This window comes from Coenobita brevimanus, chromosome 57 (assembly GCF_032717465.1).
Source record: "Coenobita brevimanus isolate Jiangsu-jjx chromosome 57, ASM3271746v2, whole genome shotgun sequence".
NCBI lineage: Eukaryota > Metazoa > Arthropoda > Malacostraca > Decapoda > Coenobitidae > Coenobita > Coenobita brevimanus.
In genome coordinates, this window is record NC_137010.1 from 7,074,775 (window position 1) to 7,089,605 (window position 14,831).

Consider the following 14,831-nt stretch of genomic DNA (forward strand, 5'->3'; position numbering starts at 1 on the left):
TCAAGCTCAGAGCGCACATGACTTATAAATAATAGCTGACTGCTCGTCAGTGAAGAAGTTATGGACTCTGTACAATAATCCAAGTTTCTCTGAGGCAATTTTAGCAAGTGATCTGACATGAGAGGTCCAGTGGAGGGCAATGTTAAGTGAAACACCGAGAATTTCAATACTTTGGAAGATGGGAATATTACTAGTACTGAAGGTAACATACGAATCTCGCAATATCTGTCTATTAGTAAACTGTATATATCTGGTTTTACTAGCATTAAATGCGACAAGGTTATTTTGTCCCCATTCATTGATCTTACATAAGTCTTGATTTATGGAGATGGCTGTACTGAGTTAAGAGTTAGAGATATTACACTTTGTAAATGGGTGTTTGAGTGTGAATGAACTATGATGTGCTGAGTCATCTGCATATAAATGGATGGGATTGTGGGTGACAGATAAAGAGATCATTAATATGAACTAGGAACAGGGTTGGCACCAGAACTGATCCTTGTGGCACACCGGCTTTAATTGAGTGGAAATTAGAATATACGTCATCTACTTTTATTCTTATTTTTCTGTCCTTGAGATATGAGGAAAGCAGAGGAACAAAAGACATTAGTCCATAGCAAGGAAGTCTGGACAGCAGCGAACGGTGCCACACTGTCGAAAGCTTTAGAAATATCAAGGGCTACTGCATGAGTTTCTCCATGTTGATCAATTGATTGATGGATGGTATGAGTCGGGAAATTAAGTCAATGGTGGATCTTTCGTGGTGAAAACCATATTGTCTGTCACTAATTAAGATGTTGGACTCAAGGTGTTGAACTTGAGCTGTGTAAAAAACTTAAACCAGTTTTTGTTGATGCTGATTTTTACGCTCTTTCTGATCAATATCAATGTGTACTGTAGATTCCGAATATGCTATTTGTTTTTATGTAAATCTAGAGTTACAGGAATTATGCAACAACATATGTATCGTTCAAGGACAGGAACTGCAACTTGTTACCATTTCGAGAATGCTGAGAATGTCAAAGAATTTATATATTTCCAGGTCTATATTATGAATATAACTAGAAAATGGGCAAACAGTAATATCACAAGGGATGGAGGGCACATTGTGTCTAGAAATGCACTTTCGATCGACTTTCTTCTGTAGCTGTGATGATAATTGCGCAACAATCCCTAAATGTAATCGCCCATCATTGCCTCGTTCCACCTGCCCTGATATCTGGTTTCCGTTGACAGAATGTCCTGGTGGAACCGTCTGCCATGCTCCTCGATAACTGCACCCAAGTTGCTTTTGAAGAAATCAAGGTGGGAATGCAGAAAGTGCAATTTGATTGATATTCTGCATCCAAGCCAGTGGAATGCACTTATCAGGTCATTGACGAGCTGTGCAGAATCTGGTCTCCTCTGGTTGCCAAGAAAACCTTCCACAACTCCTCTGAAAGCATTCCAAGTGCTCTTCATCATCGGTCATTTTACCCTGGAGTTCAAGACTTGCAAGCATTCTTCGAACTTGTGGCCTGGTGAATATGCCAGCTGTTCACCTTTGCCATGCTCAAATTGGGAAACACTGATAGGATATGCAGAAACACATCACCATCCTTGTTGATGGCTTTCACAAATTGTTCCACAAAACCAAATTTTATGTGTAGCGGCGGTAGCAATACCTTCTCTCTGGAGATCTGTGGAGCTCTCAGAACATTGCACGAGCCTGGAGTGAGACTCTGTCTGAGAGGCCAGTCTGTCCACACGAAATGTTCCCCATCACTCCGGCTGTCGCACAAGCATAAAAAACATGAGTACTGTACCGCGTTTGACCGCCTTGCATTCCAAGTAGGAACGAAATCATTTTGAAATGCCCACAAACCTCCCAATTGTGATCTGAGTACTTAATCTTTGTCAGACAAATTTTCACATTCTAATAGCCTTCTTTCATTTCCACAGAATGTGCAACTGGAATTCATGGGAGTTCGTTGCTTGTTATATAGAAGTACAACTTTTAGGCTATTTGCGGAATTGTCTATGAAAAGCCGCCATTCTGAGGCCTTGTAATCCACTCCCATGGCATACCCTTAACAACAAAACAATAACACAATGAGGTTTCTTCACAAAATTTGACGAAGGATGCAAATTTGCCACGGTGATTCGAATAACTCAACTTGCAACTGGGATCCAACAAGTTCCATTCACTTAGACATGATGCCAGCAACTCACCATTGGACTTGGTGTGTCCTAAATCTCGGACCAAGTCATCCAGTTCTTGCTCATTGGGAAAGTGTGGAGTGTCTCTGGAACATTCTCCAACATACGACTCATCATCACTTTCCCTTCCGTCATTGACGATGTCCTCATGGTCAGAGACAACTTCTGTGTCCGCAGAAGGGACAGGAATCACCAACTCATTATTGTGAGGCACAGGAGAGATCGAAGAAGGTGAATTAGGTTATACAATGTACTTTCTGCTCTTAATGCCTTCGTACCCCTTATATCATCCATGCAGAAATAACCGTCGTCGTCGTGATTCAAAGCCTCTCGCCTCACTCTCGGAACTGCGAAAGGCATCTTTCTCGCTCCTCGTAGCCAAGCTTCAAGCGCAGAGCAACAGCTACCATAAGTGTTGTGCGGAGCCCAATCCTGAAATTGATCGCCCATTGCCACGCCAAAGTATGATTTACATGCACGAGCAAATTTGGTATCATGGTGGATTTTGTGTTTGACCATCTTTGGTCCAATATATTCTCCACTTACATGACAAAATGTATTGGCTGACAGCTTGCAAGAATGTTTACTGGTATTCTCATCAATAGAAACACCTTTAGGAACAGCTCAAAAACACGCCGACCAGCCAAACTATAGTAACATGAGACAAGCTCATTGAATGAACTGACTGGATCCGCGTTGCATGACGTGATAATGGTCATATCAGAGACATTTGCATGGACGCAGATGGTGTGTGTGTGTGTGGTAACTTGGAAGTGATATGTCGCCCATTACAACGGTGCGCGGTAACAAGACTGGAAATACACAATTGCCAATTGTTGACAAAAACCTAGAGATAGACAAACAAAACATACACCATTGGAATCAGCATGGAAAACTGAGTCTAACAAGACCAAAGAAATTGAATACCCGGTAAACAATTTCCTTGTTACACAGTGTTAATTACAATTTCAAATACTTTACCACGAGAAGGAACTTCCTCTCTTTGGAACTGGGTGGATATTGGCTCCTTTTCATGAATTTGGGAATGAAGAAGTACATATGCATAATCCGATTCATTTAGCTAGACAGAGGCAAGTTCTGGGGAACACTTACAAAACAAATGGAGGAATTCCATCTGGGCCTGGAGCTTTGTTGGTTGGTAAATTGTCTAGAATGGATTTTACATATCTTGTCTTAATTTTAAGTGGAACAATTTCGGGAGAGTCAAGTTCTAGTGCTGGGACATTCTGGCTGACTTCCTCTGCAGTAGAATTTCTGGCAAATGTACTGGCAAAGATATTTGCTTTCCCACAGTGTCATTTGAAATGTTGCCATCTGAAGATTTTAGTGGGGGAATGGATGATGACATGTTATAGTTATTACTGAAATGAGAGATGACCAGAATATTCTATTGTCATTAGGGTTGATAAGTAGTTTTGGTGCTTGATTTTGAAGAAAGTTTGATTTAACGTGATTTATTACAGCTTTTGCATGTTTTCTAACAATTTTAAATTGACAGTGGTTCATATGTTTTTTAAGTAAGTCCTATATGCTAATGACTTTTGGGCTATTGCTCTGGCACAGATGTTATCAAACAATTTTGGAGAGTTCAATCTTTTAGTGAACTGGTGACTTGGTATGAATAAATCCATACCAGCTGGTAGTACGTCATTAATGTGGGACTGGATAGAACTGACATCACAAGAGAAGAAAATTCCCATGGAATATCAGCAGGATAATTTCTAAATCCATCCCAGTTTGCCCTAGCAAAGTGCCATCAGCTACCATGACAGGTTCAGAACGGGGAGGCTTAGGGGTGCTGACTATTGAGGTTTTGATGAGATTGTGGTCAGAGGATCCAAGTGGTGACAGTACTTCTATCCTCTATTGATCTGGATTATTTGTCAGGAATAGATCCAAGAGATGGGCATTATGGTCAGGATTATCTGATATTCAGGTTGGTTGCTTTACCAACTGTGTGAGATTAAACTATTTTGCAAACATCTTGCACTTTAGACCAGCATCGTCAGTCCTGGCAGAATGCAATAACCATTCAATGTTATGTATGTTAAAATCACCCAAAATGGTAATTCCGGTGCTAAGGGCAAGGTAAAGGTTACTCAACTGTGTGGCTATGGAGTCAAATACTCTGGGTCCTGAAGAAGCACTGGGGGAGTGATAGACTACACTGATATATTTGGTAATATCTTGATAAAATAGCTTAAAGAGTGAGTAATCAAAATTAATTTAAGTGAAGTTTAAAATGATGTCAACTGCATATTCAGATTTTATGTGAAAGGTGCCACCCTTGTTACAGAAGTTTGTGAGGAAATGGTAACGACGAAAACAAAATGGAGATATTTCGGTAGATGGAGAGATTTGGAGTTCTGTGAGGAACAGGGCTAGAGGGGATATGACTGTAGGAAAAAAGGAAATGAATTCAAACTGGTACTGAGACTACGGATATTGGTGACGAGTAAGGCCGCACCTGCATTTCTCCGCTGACGAGAATGAATGGAATTTGCAACAGTCGCTTGACGGCAATCAGAGGACCCTGCGCCGCCAGCCCTACCCTGCCGGTTGTAGCAATCCGAGATACACCTTGTTTGCTGCTCACATTAACATTGGGTAACATGATACACAGAAATATGTGAAAGCTCCCAAGGGGGTGGAATGCTTTCAGTAATATGAATTTCATTATTCTACACTTCCACCATTATCCATCTATGTATTAAAGTTTGGAAATTATTTGGTAAAGTCATCATCATCATAAGGACCTCCTTTTCCACCCTAGGGCAAGGTGAGGAGTAGCAATGTCCAGACAGCCCAAATTTGCCCAGTCCAGTGGGCCACGCTTCCATTCGCTCATCATTCAAGCCCCCAGAATCCTGGCTCTATCGGATACGCCAAAAAACATTCACCACGTGTTGTAGCTTCACATAATCGTATCCGATAGAGCCAATCCAGAAGCTGCCCTGTTAAAAAGGGGTGCCAGAATCCCTGATCATGCACTTCTCCTCACAACATTCATCCAGCCAGCTCGATTTCCTGTCTGTTCCCTAACCTCACTGACTTCCAAACTTCTCTTCCTCAAACATTCATCCTCGATATCTCTCCCCCTCCTTGGCTTACCTCGCCTCCTCCCTCCTTCGAATTCGCTCAGATAAACCTTTTTTCACCACTCTGTTGTTATCCATTCTCTCCACATGACCATACCATCTCAGTACTCTCTCTTCGATTCTGGTGTCCACTGACTTCCTTACTCCGCATCTTTCACGAATCACATTATTTCGTATCCTATCCACCCTCTGTACTCCACATACATTCCTCAGCAGTCCCATCTCCACTGCTCTTACTCTTGACTTTTCATTTTCATGCCACACCATAGTCTCACATCCAGTGTTAAAGTTGGCACTAACACTCCTTCATGTACAGTAAGCCTCGTGCAGCTGCAACACTCAAGCCTCTTTTTCTTATCAAGACCTTCATTGCATCAGCTACTTTTCTTCCTTGAGTCACTCTACTTTCAACTTCTTTTGCACATTTTCCTCTCTTTTCTATAACTGTGCCCAGGTATTTGAACTCTTACACCAATTCCAGTCTCTCCCCATTCACTGTTACATCGAACTGGGAGTCACCTTCTCTTTCAATAACCATCACTTAACTCTTTTCTACATTTACTCTTAAGGCACGACGCTTACAGACATCTACAAAACTCTGCACTAGCCTACTAAGTTCTTGTCCGGTACTTGCAAAGCAGTACTGCATCATCAGCATACAACAAATTTGAGATATTCCATCCATCACCATTCATTACCAACACCATCCCTCTCTCCATTACTCATGTTTTTACCTCTCTCATCACCCCATCCATTTATATATTGAACAACCAAGGGGACATCACACAATCTTGTCGCACGCCCACACCTATCGTGAACCATTCACTTAGATTTTTTTTTTTTTTTTTTTTTTTTTTTTTTCTTGTGCTCGACTCTGGGCATAGGCTTTTCAGCCTGCTCCCAAGGACCAGTAGTCCTCCTACATATCGTACACCTCTACATGTCACCATTAACCCTTACACATGCTTCACTACCATCATAAAAACTCTTGAGAGCACCTAACAACTTACCCTCTACACCGTACATGCTCAAAACTTTACACAATCCTTCTCTGTCCACTATGTCATAATGCTTTTTCCAGATCTAAGAATGCCATAAACACCTTATGGTCCTCACAAACCTTCTCTACTATGTCTCTGCAAATATTTGGTCCACACATCCTCTGCCACTCCTAAAGCCACTCTGTTCATCACTCACTAGAACTTCTGATCTCTCTTACTTCCTCTATAATAATTCTTCCATATACCTTCCCTACCACACTCAATAAACTTATGTCACGGTAATTCTTGCACTCACTTCGCTCAGCTCACCTTTATTTTTGTACAGGGGTACAATCACAGCCTTCTTCCACTCTGCAGGCACAGTTTCACTCATCCGTGCCTTCTTACATAGCTCCAACAAGCACTTCATTCCACTCTCTCCACTACACTTAAACATCTCTACATACACCTCATCAACACCAGTTGCTTTCCCATTTTTCAGCCGCTTCACAGTACTCTTCACCTGTGTGAGTGTCACATCTGGTACTGCATTCCTTCTCTGCACACCCCCAAAACCAATCATGTTTACAGCCACTCTGCTTTCTCTATTTCCATTCATCAGGCATTCAAAAAATTCTTTCCATCTGGTCCTTACTTCATCTCCATGGGTTAATAATCTACCACCTACATCCTTCACACCAACACATTTTATTCCGCTTTCACTTCTACATTTCCACACCTCTTTCCAAAATAACTTGCTATTTTCAGAGTAGTTCGCATTCATTTTTTTCCTAGATCCTCATTTACCCCCTCCTTTTTCCTCCTCACCAGTCTCTTTACGTGCTTCTTGCTCTCAACATATTCAGTTCTTATTTCAACTGAACCCCTGTTCTGTAACTACTTTAGCTACTTCCTCTTTTCCTCCACCGCTCATTTTACCTCCTCATCCCACCATGCCGTACATTTCTTCTTTGTTGTTACTCTTGCCACACCATACACCGCTTTAGCATTCCTAACTAATCAGTCCCAATATGCATTCCACATGCTGTCCAGGTCCATTTCATTCCAATTCAGTAATTCTAACTCCTCCTCTACTTTGGTCCTGTAATCATCTGCCATTTCTTTGATTCTCAGCTTCTCAACTTTCAGTCTTTCTTCCTGACTGCTCCTCTCTCTCCTGATCCACCTCACTCCTCTCAGCTTGATCTTGCATACCAGTCATATGATCTGACAGACCTCCATATCGTCCTCTCACGGCCCTCGTATCAACAACCCAACATTTGGTAAAGGACGGTACGTAAAAACTCACTAACAACCATTTTAACTCTGATGTACTTTGCGTCTACCACTGTCACATTCCTTGGCACCACATTCCATTTCTGTGCGTTATCATGTTTCCCATCATTCTGTATTAATCATACTCATTCATCAGCCTTTCAAAACATTCGATCTGCTCATTTTTGCACCTCATTTCAAAAGTTTCCCATTTCCTAAGTAGATTGTATTTAAAATGCAGAATAGTGCCACAGGGGGCAACCCGACACCCCAACAAGGAGCCCATAGAGGAGCAACGGCAGCGCGCCAGGACTCGGGATGACAACGGCATATGTTTGCCCGGGCCGTGCGCCCCTATGACCCGGAGCTCGTCCGCCGCCACCATAGCAGGAATACCAGACTACCTTCCAGGCGAGCCTTCCCCAACCAACATCGGGGTGGAGCTGTTTCTCCAGCTCCTGCCAGCACCCCTGAGACGACCAGTAGCCGCTCAACCCTCCTGAAGGAGACAGCCTGTAGCCGCTCTGAGGGAAATAAGGAGATGGCCTGCAGCCGCTCCTGCCTTCGTCAGGAGACGGCCTGTAGCCGCTCTGAGGGAAATAAGGAGATGGCCTGCAGCCGCTCCTGCCTTCGTCAGGAGACGGCCTGTAGCTGCTCTGAAGATGCCCTTCTCAAGACGACGGCCTAATGCCGCTCAACCATCCTGAAGGAGACGGCCTGTAGCCACTCTGAGGGAAATCAGGAGATGGCCTGCAGCCACTCTGAGGGAAATCAGGAGATGGCCTGCAGCCACTCTGAGGGAAATCAGGAGATGGCCTGCAGCCACTCTCGCCTTCGTCAGGAGACGGTTTGTGGCTGCTCTGAAGGTGCCCTCCCCGAAACAGCCTGTAGCCACTCTGAGGGAAATCAGGAGACAGCCTGCAGACGCTCCCGCCTTCGTCAGGAGATGGCCTGTGGCCGCTCTGAAGGTGCCCTCCCCGAGACAACCTGTAGCCGCTCAACCCTCCTGAAGGAGACTGCCTGTGGCCGCTCTGAGGGGAATCAGGAGATGGTCTGCAGCCGCTCCCACCTTCGTCAGGAGACAGCCTGTAGCCACTCTGAAGGTGCCCTTCCCAAAACGGCCTGTAGCCGCTCAACCCTCCTGAAGGAGACAGCCTGTAGCCGCTATGAGGGAAATCAGGAGACGGCCTGTAGCTGCTCTGAGGGAAATCAGGGGATAGCCTGCAGCTGCTCCCGCCTTCGTCAGGAGACGGCCTGTAGCTGCTCCGAAGGTGCCCTTGGGTCTGCTGATAGCTGCTCCCTCCCCCAGGCCATGGGCAGTAGATGGGCCTTGGCAACGGCCTGTAGCCACACCCCTAGAAGGCCACGGCCAGTAGCCGGGCCCTACGGCAGGAGACAGACAGTAGCCGCTCCTCTGTCAGGAGCTGACTCCTGTTCTCCAACCCATGACTTAGAGGGAGTCCCCAGCCTGGAGGTGTACTGGAGAGGCCCCGTGACTTCCCCCGGCCTCATCTCCCTGCAACTGGCTCTGGAGAGGACCCACCTGACGGCGCCGCCAAGCACCGGGGACCGCAGCCCTCGGGAACCCCAGACTGCCCCCAGGACCCCCGGGCAGGATCTCCCCACACCCCGATGCCAGAGATCTTCGTCCTCCGTCAGGTGCCTGAGCAAGAAGTTCAGGCAGTTTTTCGGCCCCAGCCCTGAGGGTTGTACTCCCGCCCCCAGCCCTGAAAGCGCAGGGTCCTTCGCCACCCACAGCCCCGGATGAGAGAGGACGCCCCTGCACGTGATCCCGTGGCCTCTGGATGCAGAGGCCCCCGGCGGAACCCAGCCCCGTCAGTAATAAGGCTGTGACACCTCTGCTGCCCTTGTACCTGACCGCCACGACGCCCCAATCAACAAGGAGTGACAGTGATAGCACAGTGTCTGTGACTCAGTGACATGAAGGCAGAGCAGTGAACTAACCACATTCCAGAAGTCAGTAAGAAAGCACCAGTGATAATATCAAAGTGGTGGAGTGAGTGAAAGTGACAGTGCAACCATGAACACGGCCACGTAGTGAGATACGGGTCTATTATAGTGAATACGCTACCATCTAATAACATCTAATACTAAAGCCGTACGATACACAGACACCAGTGCTAAAGTAACACTTACCAACAGTGAAACAATACCAGCTACTCCACGAATATATAAGACTTAGACTTCCTATAGCTAATAATACATAAACCTCTTCCCCAAGTGTTATTCATTTTGATCCAAGCAGTATCTTGCGTGATACTGATAACCCATATCTAGACATAAGAGTTGTAATTGTCTAGTGTATCTGTATCCGTGACATCTACCCCATTCCACTGTACAACTTAGTAATACATGTGTAAGGTTGTTGCCTTGAGTTTTTGTGTCCTGCCTCTCTCCTATTTGTCTAAGCTCTGGTCTAGAAAGAGAGCCCAGCTACACACTGTAATGCTAGGTGTTTTAGGGGCTGGCTTCCCATACTGGAAACGCCTAGTGTGTAGCGGGGCTCTCTTTCTAGACCGGAGCTTAGACAAATAGGAGAGAGGTAGGACACAAAAACTCAAGGCAACAACCTTACACGAGTATTACTAAGTTAGACAGGGGAACAAGTAGATGTCACTGATACAGATACACTGGACAACTATAACTCTTACGTCTAGATATGGGTTATCAGTATCGCGCACGATACTGCTCGGATCAAAATGAATAGCACTTGGGGCAGAGGTTTATATATTACTGTATTAGTTATAGGAAGTCTGGGTTTTAGATATTCGTGGAGTCACTGATATTGTTTCCTGTTGGTAAGTGTTTCTTTGGCACTGGGGTCTGGATACGGTTTTAGTATTAGGAGGTATTATCTGGTGGTAGCATATTCACTATGACAGACCCGTCTCTCACTGGGTGGCTGTGTTGGCGGTTGCAACTGTCACTGTTACTCACTCCACCCTTTGGTATTATCAATGACTTCCGTTTGATAGTTAGTTCACTGCTCGGCCTCTATGTTACTGGGTCACAGACACTGTACTATCACTGTCACTCCTTTCAGATCTGGGCATCGTGGCGGTCAGGTAAAAGGGCAGCGGAGGTGTCACAGCCTTACCACTGATGGGGCTGGGTTCCGCCGGGGGCCTCTACATCCAGGGGCCACGGGATTACGCGCAGGGGCATCCTCTCTCATCCAGGGCTGCGGGTGGCGAAGGGCCCCGTGCTTTTGGGGGCTGGGGGCAGGAGTACGGCCCTCAGGGCTGGGGCCGAATAACTGCCTGAACTTCTCACTCAGGCACCTGATGGAGGACGAAGACCTCCGGCATCGGGGTGCGGGGAGTTCCCGCCCGGGAGTCCTGGGGGCGTTCTGGGGTTCCCGAGGGCTGTGGTCCCCGGTGCTTGGCGGCGCTGTCAGGAAGGGGCTGCGGCACCAGCCTGCGTCAGGGTCCGTCAGGTGGGTCTTCCCTAGAGCCGGTTGCAGGGAGCAGAGGCCGGGGGAAATCACAGGGCCTCTACAGTACTCTTCTAGGCTTGGGACTCCCTCTGTGTTGTAGATTAGAGAACAGGTGTCAGCTCCTGATGGAGGAGCGGCCACAGGCCATCTCCTGCCATAGGGCCCGGCTACTGGCAGTGGCCTGGGGGAGGAAGCAGCTACCAGTAGACCCAAGGGCACCTTCAGAGCGGCTACAGGCTGTCTCCTTCAGGAGGGTTGAGCGGCTACAGGCTGTCTCCTTCAGGAGGGTTGAGCGGCTACAGGCTGTCTCCTTCAGGAGGGTTGAGCGGCTACAGGCTGTCTCCTTCAGGAGGGTTGAGCGGCTACAGGCTGTCTCCTTCAGGATGGTTGAGCGGCTACAGGCTGTCTCCTTCAGGATGGTTGAGCGGCTACAGGCTGTCTCCTTCAGGAGGGTTGAGCGGCTACAGGCTGTCTCCTTCAGGAGGGTTGAGCGGCTACAGACCGTCTCCTTATTTCCCTCAGAGCGGCTACAGGCCGTCTCCTTCAGGAGGGTTGAACGGCTACAGGCTGTCTCAAGGGTGCTGGCAGGAGCTGGAGAAACAGCTCCACCCCGAAGCTGGTTGGGGAAAGCTCGCCCGGAAGGTAGTCTGGTATTCCTGTTATGGTGGCAGCAGGCGAGCTCCGGGTCATAGGGGCGCGCGGCCCAGGCGGACTTATGCCATTGTTGCTCTGAGTCCCAGCATGCTGTCATTGCTCCTCTATGTGCTCCTTGTCGGGGTGTCGGGGTGCCCCCTCTGGCACTATGCTGCATTTTACACACTAGGCGTTTATGGAATGGGAAGCCGACCCCTAAAACACCTAGCATTACGGTATTCATTTTTCTTCCTAGTTGATGTAGCTCTTTCTTTTTTCTCTTATTTTCTTACTTAACCCATCTTTTCCTCTCATTTGAACTTTCTCACAACCACATTAGTCATTGCTCTTTCAAGCTCTACATCCTACCAAATTATGTTTGAAAGCAGTCACTACACAGGTAACACCACATACATTTGCACTCCTAACCAAACACTCAGGACAAAACTTCAATCCGTGGTTGGGGCAGGAAATAGCTTCATTATATGAATTTTGTTGAAACATATTACTGATCTTCCACAAAACTCATCATCAATTTATAGATCATTATGAACTTCCTGAAGCTGATGCTAATACCATTTTACCAGTTCTGAATGAAGCAGCCCCAGTTTGTATTCAATACTGTAGAATGTAAATACTGTACTGTATTTGTTCTGAAATGGTGACATATGAAGGTGTATGGCATATAAGACTGCTGATCCTCCAAAGGACAAACTGTCAAGGCTGTGCCCAAATCACTCACTCACTCTCTCAAACACACACACACAAACACACACATTCTCTCTCCCTCACATTCTCTCTTCTCTCTCTATATATATTTCAATTCACTGACCCTAACTCCTTCGCTGTCTTAAACTTGTGTTTATTTGCTGCTGCTCCGTTTCTCAGTTTCACGCTTTCGGGGTGCTAGAGAGAAATGCTTTCACGTGGTGGCATTGACATAACCATTGCCCAGTTATATAAATACTTTTCCTTCTTCCCTGAAAAACGGATGGTGAACTGTAGGATGAGGGCAACTTCAGGTTACAGCACACCAGGCTAAATAGATATATATCAGTACTTTTCCAGTAATGTGCTTGTCACAAGGATTGAGATGTGCCTGGAGCCACAACAATTCACTTTGTCTTTCATTCTGGGCACCCCTTTTACCCCTTACCTACCATACTTCCCTGCTTTACCTACATACATTCAAATAAACTTCCACAAGGTCATCTCACCTCCCATGTGCCTACAACATTCTGAAGCACTGTTCTCTCTACCTACTTATAGTCAATCATGCTCCTTTCAACAAACTCTCCACTTTCATACAATTTTATTTTGGCATGAACAAAAGAACCAAATGGAGAACTCTTTTTGTCTATTATCGTTGGGCACTAAGAATATGTTCTGAGTAGTTACTGGATCAATTTAACTATACAGTTTAGTTTTTTTAATGATTTACAATACCCTTGGAGTGGTCAATATGTATAATAAAACAGACAATGGACTAAAACCAGAGAGGGAAAATCATTTTACCTAAATCGTGTTTAACTCATAATGTCTCTAGTTTTATGGGCATGGAAAGGATTGATGTCACAGGAACAAGTGGTTTGACGACAATTACTTTGGTAAACAAAGAGAGCAAAAACTGTAAATGACGCACATGTGTACCAAATTCTATATCTATGCGACAAGGTTTATACTGGTGAAACATTTTGAGGACTGCAAAAGAGAGTCAAAGAACATAAATATGATATGAAGATCTTAGCTTGAATAATGCCATGGTAAGATACAGATTAGACATGGGTCATGGAATTAAGTGGAATAATGCAAAATTACCGAGGGTAGCTCTACATTGAACGGCAAGCCAAATGGTTTCCCGTAACCCAGGAAATCATTGACAATGCTGGGTGGTAACCTTATAACCAACCAACACGTGTTCCCTATGTGACAGCAAGTGGGTTGGCAGAGAGTTAGTGCCGCTCCCCGGAAAACAACTAAAAATACGAACAAGAAGCCTCAGACCAGGACTGACCAACAGGTGACGACGAAGGACTGAACAAAGGACACAGCATGGATTGCGACATGGAATGCAAGGGGTGCGAATGATAAGGTGAAAGAGAGAGTGATTGTCCTGGTGCTTGAGGGTGCAACAGTGGATGTACTGTATGTGGAATAACCAAGACTAAATGGAGACGTGAGAGTGTGAGAGAATGGGAGTATGGATGGGGAATATGCATGGGAGTGGTTGAGAATGAGAGGGTAAAAGAAGGAGTGTGTATTGTTGTGTGCAAGAGATGGAAGAATATAAGAGAGTACCGGTATGGATCAGTTGGCTCAAGGACTGTGTGGGTAAGACTGAAAGTTAGACTACAAATGTTGGCGATGATGTGTGTGTGTGTATGGGCCAATGCAAGATCATGCAAGAAGAGTGAAAGGAGTTCTGGACAAATGTGAAAGCATTCATGAAAAAGTTTGAAAGGAATGAGGGTGTTTTTTATTGGAAATATGAATGGAAAAGTAGGGAATGTGAAGGTGGAAGGAGTAGGTGTTGAGTTCGGTGTTCCTGCAGAAGTGGATGAGAATGGCAGTGCTCTGGTGGACATTTGTGCAGGGAGGGGGTTGGTGATAGCCAATACCCACTTTAGGCACAAAACGATCCACAGGTATATGTGGCGAGTGATGAGAAGGGCGGGTGGAGAACTGAGTGAACAGAGGGCACTGATTGATTATGTGTCTGTGGATGACAGAATGAGAACGTGTGTAATGGATGCAAGAGCATACAGAGGCTGGGAGAGTGGACTTTCTGACCACCACCTGTTGGTGGTGAAAGCCAAGGTTCAAATGAAATGGAGGAATAGAAGAAGGGAAAGACAGGAAGAAGCAGGTCATACAAGGAGGGTAGAAAGACTGCAAGAGGATAGAAAAAGGGGAGAATATATGAGACAAGTGGAGGAGTGACTGGGTAAATATGATTTGGAGCAGATGGGGGATGTGGCGGGTGTGTGTAATATATTCACAGAAGAAATATGTGCAGCATGTAAGGTGGTGAGTGGGGTAAAGAGAAGACGAAAGGGGATGCAAGGAACAGCATGGTGGAATGAAGAGATGAAATAGGCTGTGGCACAAATTAAGAAAGCTTACAGTGAGTGGATGTGAAACAGAAGCATGGAGGAAGTTGAGAGACAG